The following is a 24,629-nucleotide window of genomic DNA, read 5'->3' as shown; positions in this document are numbered from 1 at the left end:
TAAATGAGAAAGATGCTTAACAAAGTGTTCAGTATGTAGTAAGCACTCTATATATGCTGACTTCTATCTAGTACATAGATAGATGAAGATTAGTTAGCAGACATTAAAGAATTTTCTTACACTAGACTTACAGATTAAAATCAGTGCAAAGGGAGAGAAAACTTAATAAATGATTGGAGCAAAGTTCACATTACTCACATTTAATTTATTGAATTTCCATTTAGTTGTTTCCCAGACCCCTTTACCCTACTTTGAGCATAAACTACAGATTGTACCATAAATAGGCCAATGCCATTGTATCTTCTCTTTTCTCTGGAGGGCAGGTTGCTTTCTCAGCAGCAAAATGGAAGCTGCTTCCTGTGCTTCAGTATTTGTGTCAGCAGCAAAATTGAAAGTATTTTTTGTCACCGGCACTGCTGTCATCAGAAAAAAATAGAAAGTAGGGGAACATAATTTCAGCACTAACACAAGTATCAGAATGATTTACCTGCCTGTTCTGCTTCACCTTCATCTTAGCTTTCAGAGATTCATTCATCAATATCTTATCTACAAACGCATATCTCATTTTTATGTTGTTTCTCTCCTCACTTCCAGATGGCTATGTTGTGTGCATAGTGTTCATCAAGGACAATGAGGAAGATACGCAGATACATCGTATTGGCATTTAGGTGGGGCTCCCATAACCACATTTTCTAATGTGAATCTCCCATGAACAATGAGTCAGACTGAAACAAACATTTGTTCCCCTTTGGAGAAATACTGGAAGTGACTAAACAAATGAGAAACGTCATTCAAAAGGAATCAAATATTAAGGCATGTTATCAAAAATTAAAAATAGCAAAATGATGAGGTAAATCTCCTTGCTCATATAAAGTTGTTTCAGTTAGTACATAGCCCACTGCTCTGTATTGTCCACTTAAAATATCAATGGCATGAAGTTGAAACCACTTCCAGTGAGAGGTCACTTCACAGTCTAATGGATTGGACTTGAGCATTTTCCCTAACATTTAGTCTGAATGTGTCTTACAAGAGAAAAAAAGACATAGTAAGTTTGATTAAGTGTAGGTAATTCCTTTTTTAGTCATGAAAAATTTTCATTAAAAAATTTCATCAGAAAAGGCAGTGGTTAAGAGCAAGAATTCCAGCTCTGCCACTTATTTGTGAAAACTTGGGTAAGTCTCTTAACTTCTCTAAGCCTCATTTTGTTCATCTGTAACGGGAAACAACAACTTCAATAACAGTAACAAAATGTCATGTATGTGGAAGAAGTTTATTGTGAGAAATAAATGAGAACATAGAAATAATTACACAGTATAGTGTGTGGAATTAACACTAAATAAATGGTAGTTATTTTTGTGGGAGGATCAAATTTGGAGATAACTAAAGTTTTTCTTTCCTTCATTTTTCTGTTTCTGTGAGACCCTTCACCTACTGAATCATTGGCTTTCATATTATCTGGAGAAAGTTTTCACCCAAAGGAACCCCACAAAAACAAAATCATTCGAGTTGAGTTTCTAAATAGATTTTTAAAACCTCTTAGAAAAGATAAGAATTTTGAAAGTCTAGGCTATTTTGAATTGCAAAAGTTAGACTTTCTGAAAAGAAAGTGTTGTTTTCTTTTTGTTTGTTTTACTTTAAAAGCTTGATTTTGAATGAAAAGGCTACAGATATTTTCAGGCTAATTCAGTAAAAGTTTATTCTAAAGTATAAGTATTTTGCACTGACATACTGTAGTGTATAGCAGTGGTTCAAAAAACGCAGTTTCTGTACTGGAGGTATTAGAATCACCTGAGAGTTTGTTAGAAATACAAAATCTTAGTCCGTAAGACATTGAATCAGAAATTGGATTTTTCCCAACAATCTGTGTTTTAACAAGTCCTCCAGGTTATTCTGATGCATGCTCTTGTTTGAGATACACTGGCATATAGTATTAGTACAGATTAGGTATGCCTGCATGATAACGTTAGAGCTAGCTTTTCAACCTAAAATAAGCCAAAGCTGATTATTGAGGGACAAATACAGAGTTGAGAGATGTATTACTCTACTTGCAATAACAAAATACCAAAGACTGCATGACTTAACAGGAATTTATTTTCTCACAGTTCTGGAAGCCGGAAAAGTCTAAGATCAAGGTTCAACAGGGTTCTATTTGTGGTTTGGTCTTTCTTCTTGTTTTGTAGATGGCAGATTTGTTCTTCTATGACTCTTCCTCTGAGAATGCATGGAGAGAGAGTGAGCTCTCCTATGTCACTTTTTACAGGGACACTAATTCTGTTGGAGTAGGGCCTCGCTCTTATAATCTAATTTAACCTTAATTACCTCCATTAAAGGCTATCTTCAAGTACAGTCACATTGGAGGTTGAGGCTTCAACATATGAGTTTTGGGGGACCACAAAGCTTCAGTCTATAAAAGGAGATTAACAAATTAATCATTGGCCTGAGTCTCTAACAAGAGGTTCTCTGTCCTATCTCCCTCTTCTGGGTTGAAACCTGGCTTGGGGGTGTTTGCAGCCATAGTGGAATAAAATAGGGAAAATTGAAATACAGTTGGCATAGTAGAGGATCCAGATCAAAGGACAGTTATGTCTTGCTTCACAGAATGTAGCCCAAAGAGAATTCAAGTCTTGTGGAGAGGCCCCAGGTTCAGCTTGGAATAGAAACAGTAGAGTGATAATGATTTAGTGAATTATCTTAGCAGATCATCCTAAGGTCAAAGTCCTTTTTACTCCAGTAGCAGGGAGAGGGACTTAGAGATCATATGTCCTACTCACCCAGCACATACAGACATATAAGACCCAAGAGAGAGACAGTGAACCTTAAAGGGACTTACAGTTGGGGAGAGAAAGATGAAGAGTGAAGGGGCCTATAAGCAAAAGATAATGGTGTTACCACCAGCATCCCAGACCATAGTAATAGGAGAGTTTATGTGTGAATATACCTGAGGAATAGACTCTTAAACTTCTCAGTGGAAACCAGCATTACACAGAAATCCATGGACAACCAGACATCCTCACCTACCATAACATGTAAGTTCTACCACTTCTACACCTTATGAAATTTCTCAGGGAAAAGAAGGAGAGACAGAAACCTTAGCTAACTATGTTTAAATCCTAAATAGAAAGAGCTTGGTAATGACTAGATGATCATGATGATGATGAATATTATTATTATTATTATTTTGCTCTTATGCAGAAGAAAAGCCCAGTCATTAAAAAGAGTTGTAGCAAATGAAAGAAGGTGTAATGTTTTCACACCTGAATTTATGGCTCAGAATCATCAACTGCTAGACTATGATTATTACTACTAATAGTAGCAGCAGTAGCAGCTAGAGTAGTTCTCTTTATATAAAGTGGAAAAACATTGGGCTTCATGTGCAACTGAAATAGATGCCACAGTAATATATAGTGGAAAATCAATACTTTTTTCATATATAACTATTTGAACATGCAATTGCAATAGTTTCCTCTGAGTTTTGCTTTTCACCTGGCACATTATCAGCAAGTTCAGCTTTCAGAAATAGTTACTGTATTGCACTTCATTTTTTGGTTGCCAAGCATTTGCCAGATGAATATACTAACAATAAATACACATTTGTAATTTTTTATTGTATCCAGTAGTAGTGCCCCCTTATCTGTGGTTTCATTTTCTACAGTTTCAGTTACCCACAGACAGCCTTGTTCTGAAAATAAGTAAGTACAGTACAATAAGATATTTTCAGAGAGGGACTCCATACACATAAATTGCATTACAGTTCATTGTCATAATTGTTCTGCTTTGTTATTAGCTACTGTTAATCTCTTGCTGTGTCTAATATATAAATTAAACTTTATCATAGATATGTATGCATAGGAGAAAACATAGTATGTATGGGTTCTGTACTATCCACAGTTTCAGTTATTTGCTGGGGGTCTTGGAACATATCCCCTGAGGATAAGCAGAAACTACAGTGTGTGTGTGTGTAATTTATAATTTACATAAATTGTTTATATGTGCCCATATCTGTATATATACGTATGTATATATATAGTAATATCCTGCAATGATTTCTAAGCAATATCTTGTTAACCATAGTTTCAAATTTTCAACAATAAATTAAAACCTATGAACATTCCTTTCAGTTAAATTCCAGGACATACAGAGGCTACCCAAGCCTCTGTATAACTTTGTATGTGAATCACCTTTGACTTATAGTCAGGCCACAGTGCCAAGCCACTGCAGATCTTATTGGCCTTCATCTATTTATACCTAAGTGGCAAACTAACCATCAAAATGGAATGCAAAATTATATTTGCTTACTGGATTTTCGATTAGGGAAAACCAACCATCAAGCTGGAAAGAGAAATTATATTGGTTTGCTTAGAATTTCCTATTAGGAACTCATTTTTATATTTTTATTTGAAAATAAATTCACAGTTAAATATAATAGAAAATAGTACAAAGAACATTTGTATACCGTTTATGCAGGTATATCTATTGTCAATATTTTACTCCTGGGGGTAGAGTCAAGATGGCTTACTAGAAGTAGCAGCTTTAGGACACTCCCATTGGAAAGAAACATAATAAGTGAGTGAATCCTTCGCCAGCAATCAAAGTATCCGAGTTCTCTCATCAAAGTTGTCTAGAAGGCTGGCGTGACTCATGGAGAGAAGGAAAAACAGTGTGGTGTTGTGGCTTACCTGAGAACCACATGGGAAAGGTAAACTTCCTCCTCCTGGGCCGGGCGCAGTGGCTCACGCTTGTAATCCCAGCATTTTGGGAAGCCGGGGCGAGTGGATCATGAGGTCAAGAGATCGAGACCATCCTGGTCAACATGGCGAAACCCCGTCTCTACTAAAAATACAAAAAAATTAGCTGGGCATGGTGGTGCGTGCCTGTAATCCCAACTACTCAGGAGGCTGAGGTAGGAGAACTGCCTGAACCCAGGAGGCAGGTGTTGCAGTGAGCCGAGATCGCGCCATTGCACTCCAGCCTGGGTAACAACAGCAAAACTCTGTCTCAAAAAAACAAACAAACAAACAAAATATTTCCTCCTCCCAGCCAAGGGAGATGATGAGTCAGTGTGCAACCCGGCCAAGGAAGCCATGCTTTTTCCACCGAGCTGTGCAACCCACGGATTGGATGATTTGACTTGTAAGCCCATGCCACTGGGGTCTAGTGTTCCAACCCCAGAATGCACAGATTCTTACAGTCTCTCAGCTGGAATATTCTTAAGCTTACTGAACTCCTTGGGGGAAGGGTGACCAGTACCAGCTAAGGCGGCCTGCTCTCTGAACTATTTGAGCTCCTTAGGGGAGGGGCAGCAGCCAGAACTGGGACGCTAACTGCTTAACACTCTAAGCTCCCTAGGTGGGGGAAGGGCAGCACCCATTTCTATAACTCCAGGCTGTGCTTTTTCCCTGCTGGAGCCAGGGTGGCTAAACGGTTTGGTCCCAAGACTTGTCCCCACAGTCCAACATACTGGCTGTGGCAATCTTCAGCCAGAGTGCCTCTTCAGGACTAAACCTGAACCATTCTTCTTAATTGGCTGGGGCTTCCCTGCAGGATCTCCAATAACTCCTGCCAGAGGCTCAGGGACAGAATTCAGATCTCCCTGGGCCTGAGCACCTAGGAAGAGGGATGCCTGCTCTCTCTACAGACCAACAGACCTAGACTCTCCTCTTGGTAGTGGTGAGGAATTCAGGAAGCCCAGATGAGTGAGTTTCCCCCCAGCAAAGCATACCCTTTCCATCAAAAGACAAAGTGCCTCATTAAATGGGTCCTGTTTCCCGTGCCACCCAACTGGGTGAGATCCTCCAACAGGGTTTGTCAGACACCCTATACAAGAACAATCCTATTGGCCTTAGGTTGGTGCCCCTAGAGGTTAGAGGTCCCAGAAGAAGGAGCAGACACTCATCTTTGCTGTTCTCCAGCTTCCTTGAGTGACATCTCCATGCACAAGAGTGAATCAGATGAATACGACCTAAAGTGAACCCCCAGCAAACTGAGGCACCCTACAGAAGTGAGACCTGACTATTGAAAGGAAAACAATCAGAAAGCTACAACAACAGTGTCATCAGCAACAACAAAAGGCCCACACAAAAACCCCATCCAAGAATTAGCAGCCTCAAAGACCAAAATTAGGCAAACAGGAAAATGAGAAAGATTCAACAACAAAAAAATGCTGAAAATCCAAAAGGCCAAAATGCCTCTTCTCCAAATGATTGCGACATCTCTCCATCGAGGGTGCAGAACTGGATGGAGGATTAGATGGACAAATTGACAGAAGCAGGCTTCAGAAAACGTTTAATCAAAAACCACTAAGTTAAAGAAGCATGTTCTGATCCAGTGCAAAGAAGCTAAGAACTTGATAAATGGTTAGAGGAATTGTTAGCTAGAGTAACCAGTTTAGAGAGAAACATAAACAACCTGATGGAGCTGAAAAACACAGCATGAGAACTTCATGAGGTATACACAAGTATCAATAGCTAAATCAACCAAACAGAGAAAAGGATATCAGAGTTTGAAGACCACCTTACTAAAATAAGACATGCAGACAAGAATAGAGATAAGAGATTGAAAAGGAATGAATAAAGTCTTCAAGAAATTATGGGACTTCATAAAAAGACAACCTATGATTGATTAGAGTAGCAGGAGACAGGGAGAAAAGAAACAAGCTGGAAAACACACTTCAAGATATTATACAGGAGAACTTCCCCAACCTAGGAAGACAGACCAAAATGAAAATTCAGGAAATACAAAGAACACCATTAAGATACTCCATGAGAAGATCAACCCCAAGGCACATAATCATCAGATTCACCAAGGTTGAAATGAAGAAAACACTGTTACGGGTAGCCAGACAGAAAGGCTAGGTCACCAACAAAAGGAAGCCCATCAGACTAACAGTAGACTTCCCAGCAGAAACTCTACAAGCCAGAAGAGACTGAGGACCAATATTCAATTCTCTTAAAGGAAAAAATTTTGAACTCAGAATTTCATATCCAGCCAAACTAGGCTTCATAAGCCAAGGAGAAATAAAACCCTTTGCAGACAAGCAAATGCTGACGGATTTCATTACCACCAGGCCTTCCCTGAAAGAGCTCCTGAAAGAACCGCTAAATATGAAAAGGAAAAACCAGTACCACCCACTGAAAAAACATACCAAAATATAAAGACCAGTGACACTATAAAGAAACTGTATCTACTAATGTGCAAAATAACCAGATAGAATCATGATGTCAGGATCAAATTCACACATAACAATGCTAATGTTAAATGTAAATAGGCTAAATGTAAGGAGTCAAGACCTATCAGTGTGCTATATTCAGGAGACCCATCTTAGGTGCAAAGACACACACAGGCTGAAAATAAAGGGATGGAGAAAATTTTACCAAGCAAATGGAAAGCAGAAAAAAAGTAGGGGTTGCAATCCTAGTCAGTGAAAGAGCAGACTTTAAAGCAAGAAACATCAAAAAAGATAAAAAGGGCATTACATAATGGTAAAGGGAACAATTCAACAATAAGAGCTACCTATTCTAAATATATGTGCACCCAATAAAACAGCACCCAGATTCATAAAGCAAATTCTTAGAGACCTACAAAGTGACTTAAACTGCCACACAACAGTAGTGGGAGATTTTAACACCCCACTGTCAACATTAGACAGATCAATGAGACAGAAAATTGAAAAGGATATTCAGAACTTGAACTCAGCTCTGAATCAAGTAGAAAGAAAGAAACTAATAGATATCTACAGCACTTTCTACTTCAAATCAACAGAATATACATTCTTAGTGCCACATGGCACTTATTCTAAAATTGACAACATAATTAGAAATAAAATGCTACTCAGCAAATTCAAAAGAGCTGAAATAATAACAAACAATCTCTCAGACCACAATGCAATCAAATTACAATTAATGATTAAGAAACTCACTCAAAAACACAATTTTATGGAAATTGACCAGCCTTCTCCTGAATGACTCCTGGGTAAATAATAAAATTAAGGCAGAAATCAAGAAGTTTTTTTGAAACCAATAAGAATAAAGAGACAATGTTTCAGTATCTCTGGGACACAGCTAAGTAAGTGTGAAGATGGAAATTTATAGCACTAAATGCTTATGTCAGAAAGCTAGAAAGATATCAAGTTGACATGCTAACATCACAATTAAAAGATCTAGAGAGGCAAGAGCAACCTAATTCAAAAGCTAGCAGAAGAAAAGAATTAACTAAATTAGAGGATAATTGAAGCAGATAGAGACACAAAAAGCCTTCCACAAAAATCAACAAATCCAGCAATGGATTTTTTGTAAAAGTTCACAAAATAGATAGACCACTAGCTAGACTAATAAAGAAGAAGAGAGAGGAGAATCAAATAGACACAATAAAAAATGATAAAGGTAGTATCACCACCGACCCTACAGAAATACCATCAAAGAATACTATAAACACCCCAAAACCTAAAATGCAATAAAAAATACTATAAACACCTCTAAATGAAAAAACTAGAAAATCCAGAAGAAATAGACAAATTCCTGAATTTGGGGACATCCTATTAAGGGACATCCTACTAAGTCTAAAACAGGAAGAAGTCGAATCCCTAAATAGACTAATAACATGCTCTGAAATTGAGGCAGTAATTAATAGCCTACCAACCAAAGAAAACCCAGAACCAGATGGATTTACACCTGAATTCTACCAGAAATGCAAAGAGGAACTGGTACCATTCCTTTGAAACAATTTTAAATAATTGAAAAGGAGAGCCTTCTCCCTAACTCATTTTATGAAGCTGGTATCATCCTGATACCCAAACCAGGAAGAGTCACAACAAAAAAAGAAAACTTCAGGCCAAAATCCCTGATGAACATCAATGTGAATGCTCAATAAAGAGGAGAAGATCCAAGAAGGCTGAATAGGAACAGCTCTGGAGTGCAGTTCCCAGGGAGAAAAGTGCAGATGGTGAGTGATCATTGCATTTCCAAATGAGTTATTCCTGCCCACAGACCAAGAGATTCCTGGGTTAAAAAGTTCCATGAGTTCCCAGCACGGCTGTTTCAGCCCGCACAGTGGGTGTCCACAAAAACACTAACATAAATCTGAGTGGCCATTTCAACTGGTTCCTGGAATGCCAGGGAGACAGAGCCACCCATTCAACTGAAAAAAGGGGACTGAAACAGGGAAACAGGTGTTCTGGCTTGGAGAGTCCCACCCCCACAAAGACCAGCAATCTGAAATGCTCTGGACTGAGAGTTTCACAGGAAGCATAACTGGACCCAGGATGGTCCAGCTCTGTAAGGGGAAGGGCATCCACCATTACCGAGGCAGTCCACCACTACTGGGGCAGTGAGCCATTACTGAGGCAGTCTGCCGTTACCAAGGGAGTTCTAACTATGCCTCTATAAACAAAACCACAAGGAAGTTTACACAACAGCTGCGCAGAGCCCACAGCAGCTCATCAATGCCTCTGCTGGCAGACTGTGACTAGGCTACCTCCTAACTGGGCAGAGCATCTCTGAAAAAAGGCAGCATGTGTCAGGAGCTTATAAATAAAGCTCCACCTTCCCAGGACAGAGCACCTGGGAAAAAAGGCAGTTATGAGTTCCACTGCAGCAGACTTAAATGTACCTGCCCAGTAGCTCTGAATGGAAAAACGGAGCTCACAGCTCAGCACTTGAACTCCTATAAGGGTCAGACTGTCTCCTCAAGCAGCTCTGTGACCCCCATATATCCAAAGAGACACCTCATAATGGAGACCTCAGGCTGACATCTGGTGGGAATCCTTCTGGGACTAACATAACAGAAAAAGAAACTGGCAGAAACTCTTTACTGTTCTGCAGCTGCTGCAGGTAATCCCCAGGCAAGCAGGGTCTGGAGTGGACCTCCAGCAGTCCTACAGCAGAGGGGCCTGACTTTTAGAAGGAATACTAAATAACAGAAATAAATAACTTCATTATGAACAAAAAGGACATCTACTCAGAGACCCCATCCCAAAGTCACCAACTACAAAGACCACAGGTATATAAATCCACAAAGATGGGAGGAAACCAGTATAAAAATATGAAAACACCCAAAATCAGAATGACTCTTCTCCTCCACAGGATCACAACTGCTCACTAGCAAGGGAACAAAGCTGAATGGAGAATAAGTATGATGAACTGATAGACACAGGCTTCAGAAGGTGGGTAATAACAAACTTCTCTAAGCTAAAGGAACATGTTCTAAACCAATGCAAAAAAACTAGGCACTGAAAAAAGCTTCGCAGAAATGCTAATGAGAATAAGCAGCTTAGAGAAGAATACAAATTACCAGATGGAGGTGAAAAACACAACACGAGAATTTTGTGAAGCATACACAAGTTTCAACAGTCGAACTGACCAAACAGAAGAAAGGATACCAGAGATTGAAGATCTATACAATGATATACAATGAGAAGGCAAGATTAGACAAAAAAAAAGAGTGAAAAGAAATGAACAAAGCCTCCAAGAAATATGGGATTATGTGAAAAGACCTAATCTATGTTTGATAGGTGTACCTGAATGTGACAGAGAGATTGAACCCAAGCTGGAAAACACTCTTCAGGATATTATCCAGGAGAACTTCCCCAACCTAACAAGGCAGGTCAGTATTCAAATCTAGGAAATACAGAGAACACCACAAAGATAGCCCTCAAGAAGAGCAACTCCAAGGTACATAATCATCAGATTAACCAGGGTTGAAATGAAGGAAAAAATGCTAAGGGTAGCCAGACAAAAGTCAGGTTACCCACAAAGGGAAGCCCATAAGACTCATAGCAAATCTCTCGGCAGAAATCCTACAAGCCAGAAGACAGTAGGGGCCAATATTCAACCTCTTTAAGGAAAAGAACTTTCAACCCATAATTTCATATCCAGCCAAACTGTGCTTCACAAGTGAAGGAGAAATAAAATCCTTTACGAACAAACAATTGCTATTCTGTCACCACCACACCTGCCTTACAAGAGCTCTTGAAAGATGCTCTAAACACAGAAAAGAACAACCAGCACCAGCCACTCCAAAATGGTAAAGAGCATCAACACAATGAAGAAACTACGTCAACTAATGGGCAAAACAAACAGTGAGCATCAAAATGGCAGGATCAAGCTCACACATAACAATATTAATCTTAAGTGTAAATGGGCTAAATGCCCCAGTTGAAAGACACAGACAGGCAAATTGGACAAAAAGGCAAAATCCATTGCTGTGCCGTATCCAGGAAACCCATCTCACTTGCAAGGACACACATAGCCTCAAAAAAAAAAAAAAAAAAAAAAAAAAAGGGATGGAAGAAGATTTACCAAGCAAATGGAGAGCAAAAAAAGCAATAGTTGCAATCTTAGTCTGTGATAAAATATAGTTTAAACCAACAAAGATCAAAAGAGACAAAGAAGGGCATTACATAATGATAAAAGATCAATGCAACAAGAAGAGCTAACAATCCTAAATATATATGCACCCGATACAGTACAACCCAGATACATAAAGCAAGTTCTTAATGACCTACAAAGAGACTTAGACTCCCACACAATAATGGTGGAAGACTTTCACACTCCACTGTCAATATGAGAACAACAACACAGAAAATTGACAAGGATATCCAGGACTTGAACTCAGATCTGGACCAAGCAAACCTAATGGACATCTACCGAACTCTCTACCCCAAATCCACAGAATATACATTCCTCTCAGCAACACATCACACCTACTCTAAAATTCACCACATAATTGGAAGTAAATTACTCCGCAGCAAATACAAAAGAATGGAAATCATAACAAACAGTCTCTCAGATCACAGTGCAATCAAATTACAACTCAGGATTAAGAAACTACCTAAAAACCACACAACGTCATGGAAACTGAACAGCTGGCTCTTGAATGTTTACTGGCTAAACAATGAAATGAAGGCAGAAATAAAGATGTTCTTCAAAACCAACGAGAATGAAGACACAACATACCAGAATCTCTGGGATACATTTAAAGCAGTGTCTAGAGGAAAATTTATAGCGGTAAATGCCCACATGAGAAGCAAGGACAGATCTAAAATTAACATCCTATCATCAAAATTGAAAGAGCTAGAGGAGCAAGATAAAAAAAACTCAAAAGCTAGCAGAAGACAAAAAATAACTAAGATCAGAGCAGAACTGAAGGAGATAGAGACAGAAAAAAACCTTCAAAAATCAATAAATCCAGGAGCTGGTTTTTTGAGAAGACCAACAAAATAGACAGGCCACTAGCCAGATTAATAAAAAAGAAAAGAGAGAAGAATCAAATAGATGCAATAAAAAATGATAAAGGGCAGTATCAAATTCACACATAACAATATTAACCCTAAATATAAATGGACTAAATGCACCAATCAAAAGACACAGATTGGCAAATTGGATAAAAATCCAAAACCCATCAGTGTGCTGTATCCAGGAAACCCATCTCACATGCAAGGATACACAAAGGCTCAAAATAAAGGGATGGAGGAAGATATACCAAGCTAATGGAAAGCAAAAAAAAGCAGGAGTTGCAATTCTCATCTCTGATAAAATAGACTTTAAAGCAACAAAGATCAAAAGAGACAAAGAAGGCCATTACATAATGATAAAAGGATCGATACAACAAGAAGAGCTAACGATCCTAAACATATATGGACCCAACGCAGGAGCACCCAGATACATAAGGCAAGTTCTTAATGACTTACAAAAGGACTTAGACTCCCACACAATAATAGTGGGAGACTTTAACACTCCACTGTCAATACTAGACAGATCAACCAGACAGAAAATCAACAAGGATATCCAGGGCTTGAACTCAGACCTGGAGCAAGCAAACCTGATAGACATTTACAGAACTCTCCACCCCAAATCCACAGAATACACATTCTTCTCAGCACCACATCACGCCTACTCTAAAATTGACCACATAATTGGAAGTAAAGCACTGCTCAACAAATGCAAAACAACTGAAATCATAACAAACAGCCTCTCAGACCATAGTGCAATCAAGCTAGAACTCAGAATTCAGAAACCAACCCAGAACCGCACAGCTTCATGGAAACTGAACAACTGGCTCTTGAATGTTGACTGGGTAAACAACGAAATGAAGGCAGAAATAAAGAAGTTCTTCGAAACCAATGAGAATGAAGACACAACGTGCCAGAACCTCTGGGACACATTTAAAGCAGTCTCTAGAGGAAAGTATATAGCAATAAGTGCCCATATGAGGAGAATGGAGAGATCCAAAATTGACACCCTATCGTCAAAATTGAAAGAGCTAGAGGAGCAAGATCAAAAAAACTCAAAACCCAGCAGAAGACAAGAAATAACTAAGATCAGAGCTGAACTGAAGGAGATTGAGACACGAAAAACCCTCCAAAAAATCAATAAATCCAAGAGCTGGTTTTTTGAAAAGATCAACAAAATAGACAGACCACTAGCCAGATTGATTAAAAATAAAAGAGAGAACAACCAAATAGATGCAATAAAAAATGATAAAGGGGAAATCACCACAGATTCCACAGAAATTCAAACCATCATCAGAGAATATTACAAACAACTATATGCGCATAAACTAGTAAACCTGGAAGAAATGGATAAATTCCTGGACTCCTGTGTCCTCCCAAGCCTAAACCAGGAGGAAGCTGAAACTATGAATAGACCAATAACACGGTCTGAAGTTGAGGCAGCAATTAAGAGCCTACCACACGAAAAAAGCCCAGGTCCAGACGGGTTCACAGCCGAATTCTACCAGACACACAAGGAGGAGCTGGTACCATTCCTTCTAAAACTATTTCACACAATCCAAAAAGAGGGAATACTTCCCAAATCATTTTATGAGACCAAGATCATCCTGATACCAAAACCCGGCAGAGACCCAACGAGAAAAGAAAACTTCAGGCCAATATCCATGATGAACATAGATGCAAAAATCTTCAATAAAATATTGGCAAGCCGATTGCAACAGCAAATCAAAAAACTTATTCATCATGATCAAGTAGGATTCATCCCAGGGATGCAAGGCTGGTTCAACATACGCAAGTCTATCAACGTAATTCACCACATAAACAGAACCAAAAACAAAAACCACATGATTATCTCAATTGACGCAGAGAAGGCATTTGACAAAATTCAACAGCCCTTTATGCTAAAAACCCTCAATAAACTCGGTATCGATGGAACGTATCTCAAAGTAATAAAAGCTATTTATGACAAACCAACAGCCAATATCATACTGAATGGGCAAAAACTGGAAGCATTCCCTTTGAAATCTGGCACTAGACAAGGATGCCCTCTCTCACCACTCCTATTCAATATAGTACTGGAAGTTCTAGCCAGAGCAATCAGGCAAGAAAAAGAAATAAAGGGTATTCAAATAGGAAAGGTGGAAGCCAAATTGTCTCTATTTGCAGACGACATGATAGTATACCTAGAAGACCCCATTGCCTCAGCCCAAAAACTCCTGAAACTGATAAGCAACTTCAGCAAAGTCTCAGGATATAAAATCAATGTGCAAAAATCACAAGCATTCGTCTACACCAATAACAGAATTAAAGAAAGCCAAATCAAGAGCGAACTTCCATTGGCAATTGCTACAAAAAGAATAAAATACCTTGGAATACAACTCACAAGGAACGTAAGGGACCTCTTCAAGGAGAACTACAAACCACTGCTCAACGAAATCAGAGAGGACACAAACAGATGGAGAAACATTCCATGTTCATGGTTAGGAAGAATTAACATCGTGAAAATGGCTATACTGCCCAAAGTAATTTACAGAATCTACGCTATCCCCATCAAACTACCATTGACTTTCTTCACAGAACTGGAAAAAACCACCATGAACTTCATATGGAACCAAAAGAGAGCCCGCATAGCCAAGTCAATTCTAAGCAAAAAGAACACAGTGGCGGGGGGGGGGCATCACACTACCGGATTTCAAACTATACTACAAGGCTACAGTAATCAAAACAGCATGGTACTGGTACCAAAACAGAGATATAGACCAATGGAACAAAACAGAGGCATCAGAGGCAACACAACATACATACAACTATACAATCTTTGATAAACCCGACAAAAACAAGCAATGGGGAAAGGATTCCATGTTTAACAAATGGTGTTGGGAAAACTGGCTAGCCATGTGCAGAAAGCAGAAACTGGACCCCTTCCTGACACCTTACACTAAAATTAACTCCAGATGGATTAAAGCCTTAAACATAAGACCTGGCACCATAAAAACCCTAGAAGGAAATCTAGGCAAAACTATCCAGGACATAGGAGTAGGCAAGGACTTCATGAACAAAACACCAAAAGCATTGGCAACAAAAGCCAAAATAGACAAATGGGACCTAATGAAACTCCACAGCTTCTGCACGGCAAAAGAAACAGTCACTAGAGTGGATCGGCAACCAACAGAATGGGAAAAAATTTTTGCAGTCTACCCATCTGACAAAGGGCTGATATCCATAATTTACAAAGAACTCAAGCAGATTTACAGGAAAAAAACAAACAAGCCCATTCAAAAGTGGGCAAAGGATATGAACAGATACTTTACGAAAGAAGACATATATGAGGCCAACAATCATATAAAAAAATGCTCATCGTCACTGGTCATCAGAGAGATGCCAATCAAAACCACATTGAGATACCATCTCACGCCAGTTAGAATGGCGATCATTAAAAAATCTGGAGACAACAGATGCTGGAGAGGATGTGGAGAAAAAGGAACACTTTTACACTGTTGGTGGGAGTGTAAAGTAGTTCAACCATTATGGAAGACAGCGTGGCGATTCCTCAAGGGCTTAGAAATAGAAATTCCATTTGACCCAGCAATCCCATTACTGGGTATATATCCAAAAGACTATAAATCGTTCTACTATAAGGACACATGTACACGAATGTTCATTGCAGCACTGTTTACAATAGCAAAGACCTGGAATCAACCCAAATGCCCATTGATAATAGACTGGATTGGAAAAATGTGGCACATATACACCATGGAATATTATGCAGCAATCAGAAATGATGAGTTTATGTCGTTTGTAGGGACATGGATGAATCTGGAAAACATCATCCTCAGCAAACTGACACAAGAACAGAAAATGAAACACCGCATATTCTCACTCATAGGTGGGTGATGAAAAATGAGAACACATGGACACAGAAAGGGGAGTACTAAACAGTGGGGTCTATTGGGGGGAAAAGGGGAGGGCCAGTGGGAGGGGGAGGTGGGGAGGGATAGCCTGGGGAGAAATGCCAAATGTGGGTGAAGGGGAGAAGAAAAGCAAAGCACACTGCCATGTGTGTACCTACGCAAATGTCTTGCATGCTCTGCTCATGTACCCCCAAACCTATAATCCAATAAAAAATTAAAAAAAAATGATAAAGGGGATATCACCACAGATTCTGCAGAAATACAAACTACCATCAAAGATTACTACTAACAACTCTATGCACATAAACCAGTGAACCTGGAAGAAATGGATAAATTCCTGGACACTTGCACCCTCCCAAGCCTAAATGCCTAAACCCTCCTTTCTAAACAAGGAAGACGTCAAAAACCTGAATAGAACAATAACAAGGGCTGAAGTTGAGGCAGCAATTAATAGTCTACCAACCAAAAAAAGCGCAGGTCCAGATGGGTTCACAACCGAATTCTACCAGACATACAAAGAGGAACTGGTACCACACCTTCTGAAACGATTCCAAACAATACAAAAAGAGGGAATCCTTCCCAAATCATTTTATGAAACTAACATCAATCGGATACCAAAACCCAGCAGAGACTCAACAAGAAAAGTAAACTTCAGGCCAATATCCGTGATGAACATAGATGCAAAAATCTTCAAAAAATACTGGCTAACTGATTGCAACAGCACATCAAAAAGCTTATCCATCACAATCAAGTAGGCTTCATCAAGGGGATGCAAGAATGTTCAACATACACAAGTCTATAAACGTAATCCACCACATAAACAGAACCAAAGACAAAAACTACATGATTATCTCAGTAGATGGAGAGAAGTCCTTTGACAAAATTTAACAGCTCTTTATGCTAAAAACTCTCAGTAAACTAGGTATCAGCAGAATGCATCTCAAAATAATAAAAGCTATTTGCGACAAACTGACAGCCAATATCATACTGAATGAGCAAAAACCAGAAGCACTCCCTTTGAAATCTGGCACTAGACAAGGATGCCCTCTCTCATCACTCCTATTTGATATATTATTGGAAGTTGTAGCCAGAGCAATCAGGCAAGAAGAAGGAATAACATGTATTCAATTAGGAAAGGAGGAAGTCAAATTGTCTCTCTTTGCAGACGACATATTGTAGATTTAGAAGACCCCATCATCTCAGCCCAAATCTCCTGAAATCGATAAGCAACTTTAGCAGTCTCAGGATACAAAATCAATGTGCAGAAATCACAAGCATTCCTATACACCAATAACAGACTTAAAGGGAGCCAAATCAAGAATGAACTGCCATTCACAATTGATACAAAGAGAATAAAATACCTAGGAATACAACTAACAAAGAATGTAAAGGACTGCTTCAAGGAGAACTACAAACCACTGCTCAACAAAATAAGAGAGGACACAAACAGATGGAAAAACATTTCTTCTTCATGCTTAGGAAGAATCAATATTGTGAAAATAGTCATACTGCCCAAAGGAATTTGTAGATTCAATGCTATCCCCATCAAGCTACCAATGACCCTCTTCACAGAACTGGAAAAAAACACCTTAAACTTCATATGGAACCAAAAGAGACCCTGCACAGTCAAGACAGTTCTAAGCAAAAAGAACAAAGCTGGAGGCATCACGCTACCTGGCTTCAAACTATACTGCAAGGTTACAGTAATCAAAACAGCATGGTACTGGTACCAAAACAGAGATATAAACCAATAGAACAGAACAGAGGCCTCGGAGGCAACTCCACACATCTACAACCATCTGATCTTTGACAAACCTGACAAAAACAAGCAATGGGGAAAGGATTCCCTGTTTAATAAATGGTGTTGGGAAAACTAGCTAGTAATGAGTAGAAAGCAGAAACTGGACTCCTTCCTGACACCTTACACTAAAATTAACTCCAGATGGATTAAAGACTTAAACATAAGACCTAACATCATAATAAACCCTAGAAGAAAACCTAGGCAAAACCATTCAGGACACAGGCATAGTCAAGGACTTCATGACTAAAACACCAAAACATTGGCAACAAAAGCCAAAATAGACGAATTGGATCTAATTAAACTCCAGAGCTTCCGTACAGCAAAGGAAACCATTATTAGTGTGAACCAGCAATCAACAGAATGGGAAAACATTTTTGCAATCTACCCATCTGACAAAGGGCTGATATCCAGAATATACAAAGAATTAAAAAAGATTTACAAGAAAAAAAAAAAACAAACCCAATCAAAAGTGGGCAAAGGATATGAACAGACACTTTTCAAAAGAAGACATTTTTGAGGCCAAAAAAACATGAAAAAATGCTTATCATCACTGCTCATTAGAGAAATGCAAATTAAAACCACATTGAGATACCATCTCACGCCAGTTAGATGGCTATCATTTAAAAATCTGGAGACAACAGATGCTGGAGAGGATGTGGAGGAATAGGAACACTTTTACACTATTCTTGGGAGTGTACATTAGTTCAACCATTGTGGAAGACTTGTTGCAATTTCTCAAGGACTTAGAAATAGAAATACCATTTGACCCAGCAATCCCATTACTGGGTATATATCCAAGGAAGTATAAATCATTCTATTATAAAGACACTTGCACACATATATTCATTGTGGCACTGTTTACAATAGCAAAGACCTGGAATCAACCCAAATACCCATTGATGATAGACCAGACAAGGAAAATGTGGCACAAAGACACCATGGAATACTATGCAGCCATAAAAAACGATGAATTTGTGTCCTTTGTAGGGACATGGATGAATCAGGAAACCATTATTCTCAGCAAACTGATAAAAGAGGAGAGAATCAAACACCACATGTTCTCACTCATAGGTGAGTGTTGAACAATAAGAGCATGTGGACACAGGGAGGGGAGCATCACACACTAGGGTATGTTGGGGGGAAATTGGGGAGGAACACTGGGGGTTAGGGAGGTTGGGGAGGGATAACATAGGGAGAAATGCCAGATATAGGTGATGGGGATGGGGGCAGCAAACCAGATTGCCATGTAGGTACCTATGCAACAATCCTGTGTGTTCTGTACATGTACCCCAGAACATATATGTATGTATGTGTGTATATATATATATATATATATATATATATATATATATATAGAGAGAGAGAGAGAGAGAGAGAGAGAGAGATGGGGGGAAAAAAGAAAGAAAAACCTTAATAAAATACTGGAAAACCAAATCCAGCAGCACATCAGGAAACTTATCCACTGTAATCACGTGGGCTTTATTCCTGAGATTCAAGGCTGGTTCAACATATACAAATATATAAATGCAATCCATCACAGAAGTAAAATTAAAGACAAAAACTACATGATTATCTCAATAAATTACAGAAAGATCTTTGATAAAATTCAACATCCCTTCATGCCAAAAACTCTCAATGAACTTGGTATTGGTGGAACATACCTCAAAATAATAAGAGCTATTTATGACATACCCACAGCCAACATCATATTGAATGGGCAAAAGCTGGAACCATTATCTTTGAAAACCAGTACAAGACAAGGATGCCCTCTCACCACTCCTATTCATCATAGTATTGGAAGTCCTGGCCAGGGAAATCAGGCATGAGAAAGAAATAAAATATTCAAAATGGAAGAGATTAAGTCAAGTTGTCTCTGTTTGCAGATGACATAATTTTATTTTTAGAAAACTCTATCTTCTCAGCCCCCAAACTGCTTGAACTGATAAGCAACTACAGCAAAATTTCAGGATACAAAATCAATGTGCAAAAATCACAAGCATTCCTTGACACCAACAACAGGTAAGCAGAGAGCCAAATCATGAACTCCCGTTTACAATCACTACAAAGACAATAAAATACCCAGGAATATGGCTAACAATGGATGTCAATGATCTCTTCAAGAAGAACTAACAACCACTTCTCAAAGAAATAAGAGAAAACGTAAACAAATGGAAAAACATTCCAGCCTCATGGATAGAAAGAATCAGTATCACAAAAGTGGCCATACTGCCCAAAGTAATGTATAGATTCAATGCTATTCCCATAAAACTACCATTAACATTCTTTGTAAAATTAGAAAACAACTATTTTAAATTTCATATGGAATCAAAAAAGACCCCATACAGTCAAGACAATTCTAAGCAAAAAGAACAAAGCTGGAGGGATCATACTACCTGACTTCAAACTATACTACAATGCTACAGTAACCAAAACAGCATGGTGCTGATACCAGAACAGACATATAGACTAATGGAGAAGAACAAAGACCTCAGAAATAACAGCACACATGTACAACCATCAGGTCTTTGACAAACCTTACAAAAAAGGCAGTGGGGAAAGAATCTCCTATTCAGTAAATGGTGCTTGGAAAACTGGCTAGCCATATGCAGAAAACTGAAACTGGACCCCTCTCTTACACCTTATACAAAAATTAACTCAAGATGAATTAAAGACTTAAACGTAAAACCCAAAGCCATAAAAACCCTAGAAGAAAGCCTAGGCAATGCCATTCAGGACATAGGCATGTCCAAATACTTCATGACAAAAATGCCAAAAGCAATTGAAACCAAAGCCAAAATTGACAAATAGGATTTAATTAAACTAAACGGCTTCTGCACAGCAAAAGAAACTCTTCAGAGTGAACAGGCAACCTACAGAATGGAAGAAAATTTTTGCAATCTACCCATCTGACAAAAGTTGAATATCCAGCATTTAAAAGAAACTTAAACATATTTACAAGAAAAATAACAAACCACCCCATCACAAGTGGGCAAAAGATTTAAACAGACTCTTTTCAAAAGAAGACATTTACATGACCAATAAACATGAAAAAAGCTCGACATCACTGATCATCAGAGAAATGTAAATCAAAACCTCAATGAGATACCATCTCACACCAGTCAGAACGGCAATTATTAAAAAGTCAGGAAACAACAGATGGTGGTCAGTATGTGAAGAAATAAGAACGCTTTTATACCATTGGTGAAGACGTAAATTAGTTTAACCATTGTAGAAGACAGTTTAGCGATTCCTCAAGGATTTAGAACCAGAAATACCACTTGACCCAACAATCCCATTATGGAATATATGCCCAAAGGAACAGAAATCATTCTATTATAAAGACACATGCAGAAGTATGTTTACTGCAGGACTATTTATAATAGCAAAAACATGGAACAAACCCAAATGCTCATGAATAATAGGCTGTATATATTAAAAAAAAGCAGGGCCGGGCGCGGTGGCTCACGCCTGTAATCCCAGCACTTTGGGAGGCCGAGGTGGGTGGATCACGAGGTCAAGAGATCGAGACCATCCTGGTCAACATGGTGAAACCCCGTCTCTACTAAAAATACAAAAAATTAGCTGGGCACGGTGGCGTGTGCCTGTAATCCCAGCTACTCGGGAGGCTGAGGCAGGAGAATTGCCTGAACCCAGGAGGCGGATGTTGCGGTGAGCCAAGATCGTGCCATTGCACTCCAGCCTGGGTAAGAAGAGAGAAACTCCATCTCAAAAAAAACAAAACAAAACAAAAAAGCAGTACATATACACCATGGAATACTATGCCTCCATAAAAAGAAATGAGATTATGTCCTTTGCAGGCACATGTATGAAGCTGGGAGTCATCATCTTCAGCAAACTAACACAGGGACAGGAAACCAAATACTGATTGTTCTCACTGTAAGTAGGATTTGAACATTGATAACACCTGGACACAGAGAGGGCAACAACACACACCTGGGCCTCTTGGGGGGTGTAGAAAGGGAACTTAGAGGATGGTTTAATAGATGCAGCAAACTGCCATGGCATACTTATACCTATGTAACAAACCTGCACTTTCTGCACATGTATCACCCTTGTTTTAGTAGATAAAAATAAAAATAGAATAAAATAAAATAAAATAAATATTTTACTCCTTTTGTTCTCTCTCCTCACACACACAATTTTGTGATTTTTTCTGAACCATTCACAGGTAAGTTATGTGCATCATGAGCCTGAGAATATGTTAAAATACTTTACTTTTATCTAAAATATCTCTTATATCCAAACTTTGTCAGTTGACCCAGTAGTGTCCTTTACAGCATATTCTCCTCCAATTGAGAATCCAGTCTAGAACCTATACTTGTCATATCTAGCACATATACTTGTCATATCTTGCTAGGCTTCTTTAATCTGACAGAGGTCCACAGCCTTTTCTTGCCTTTTGATCATCCAGTCACGGTGCTGCCCAAATTCTTTGATGTGTAATTACTGGTTATATTACTTGTTTGTAACTAATAAGTAGTCTGTGGGAAGTAACTTTGAGACTATGCAAATATTATGCTCCTCATCATAATTTCTCCCATGATTTAGCCTCCATTAATCATATTTTAATAATAATTTAGTCTCTACTATGATGAGTGTAAAATAATTATTTTTTTAGCTCCAGTATTTCCTTCACACTTTTCAACAATCTATTTCTAGGAAGAACCCTTTACCCATAGTTTTTATAATATTTATTTATTATTGTCAATGTGGACTCATGAATTCTTATTTTTTCAGTGCTTTACTTACTACTTTTGGTGCATATATTGTCTTAGATTTTTCCAGCAGCAATATTTTTAAATCTGTTAACTGCATTTTGTGGCATGCTCCCAATAAAATAAAAATTACTATTATGTTTTTGGTATAATGAAACATCATATGTTATGTTTATCATTTTGTGTCTACCCTACCCCAGCCCTGGAATCAGTCACTTCTCCAAATATCCCTAAGAATCAGTTTTTTGTTGCTTTAATTATGCTACATGTTTTGAATAGGGTTAGGATTTAGTTATTATATCATCTGTTTTCTTTCATCTTTTTACATTTTGATGACATTCAGCAAGAATGAGTCTCTCCCACTGGGTGGAAAGAGACATTAACTTGAAACTTCCTCACTGAAACTTTCCTTCCAATGTTTTAAATAGACCTGAATTAGTATCATATCTAATTTGTGGGTACAAGATTTGGTGTGTCAAAATGAAGAAAGACTATGCACTCCAAGTTTCAGTATCTATATAGGACTGAGCCTGCATGCCTATTGAATATATATTTATGTATATTTCTTCCTAGGTTTGAAGTTGCTTTGAGAGACATTATTGTTTCTCATAAGTCAAATGCAGATAGAAACACTCTCTCCCAAATGCCACCTTCTTTGGGGTGGCTTCATGGGATTCTAGGGATTCTTCTCCATGCTTGTGTTCAGTCTGAAGGAATGGTGATGCTATTGCCAGAAAAAATAACACCATCAAATGTTGTGGGCTTGTTTTCCATGAATGTTTTTTTATTGCATTTTAGGTTTTGGGGTACATGTGCAGAACATGCAAGATAGTTGCACAGGTACACATATGGCAGTGTGTTTTGCTGCCTTCCTCCCCTTCACCCACATTTGGCATTTCTCCCCAGCCTATCCCTCCCCAGCTCCCCCCCACCGCTGTCCCTCCCCTATTCCCCCCAATAGACCCCAGTGTGTAGTACTCCCTTCCCTGTGTCCATGTGTTCTCATTTTTCATCTATGAATGTTATCTTGCATTGTTTTATACAAGAAGTCATAAACCAAAAAAAAAAGAAATTTAATAAAAATATTTTCAGCCAGGTGGTGGTAGTGTTTTTTGATTGAAGCACATTCTCTACTTTATAGCTAAATTCATATATACATATATATGCACATCAATGTATATGACGCAAGAATACAGCAGCTAAATTAAGCTATTTCCTGTTTTATCCAAATTGCATGGGAAGAATTTCAGTTCTTGGAAAGAAACACAAGACAAAGCAAATGAAAGAGTGTATTTTTAAATGCTTACAAACATTCATCAGTGTAATTCTTACATAAACAAATAAATGAATAATATGCATGTTCTGTGGTACCACCTGCAGCTCTGGGAATGCTGTGCATCCCCATATTAGAAGAGAAAGACTTGTTACAAGTCAAAGCCATAGATGAGTATAGATTCTGTATGAAACCATCTAGTTATAGTGAACTCTTTTTCTTCAAGCAATCTAATAGGAGGTGAGGATGGCAGAGCATCACTTATGGGAAGGCAGAACAACTGTGATTTGGTTGATGAAGTGCCCTAACCATAGCATTTCTGGTTCCAAGAATAGTCCATGCTAACAATAACTATCTTTTCTGAAGCTATGAGAGGCTGAGAAAATGAATATGAGCTCTCTGCCGCATAGAGATGAGGGAGTCTCATTTCTAGGGAATCATTTTTCTCCGTTCTGGAAGAAAATAGCCAAGCTATTCAGAAAGCAATGAAAAAGAGGATATTTGAAAGTTGCATGCACATTGACATGTGCTCTGGCTTTCTAATCTTGGGGTGGAGTACAGTGTCATTTATAGAAAATTAAAATTTCAAAGGATGAATTTAGCTATAGAGAATGAGCTTCAATCAAAAAAAGACTATTGCCACCCGGCTGAAAGTATTTTTATTATTAGTTTTCTTCTTTTTTAG

The sequence above is a fragment of the Callithrix jacchus genome, chromosome X, assembly GCF_049354715.1.
Source record: "Callithrix jacchus isolate 240 chromosome X, calJac240_pri, whole genome shotgun sequence".
NCBI lineage: Eukaryota > Metazoa > Chordata > Mammalia > Primates > Cebidae > Callithrix > Callithrix jacchus.
The sequence above is the reverse complement of the archived record's forward strand: the minus strand, read 5'-3'. Positions refer to the sequence as shown.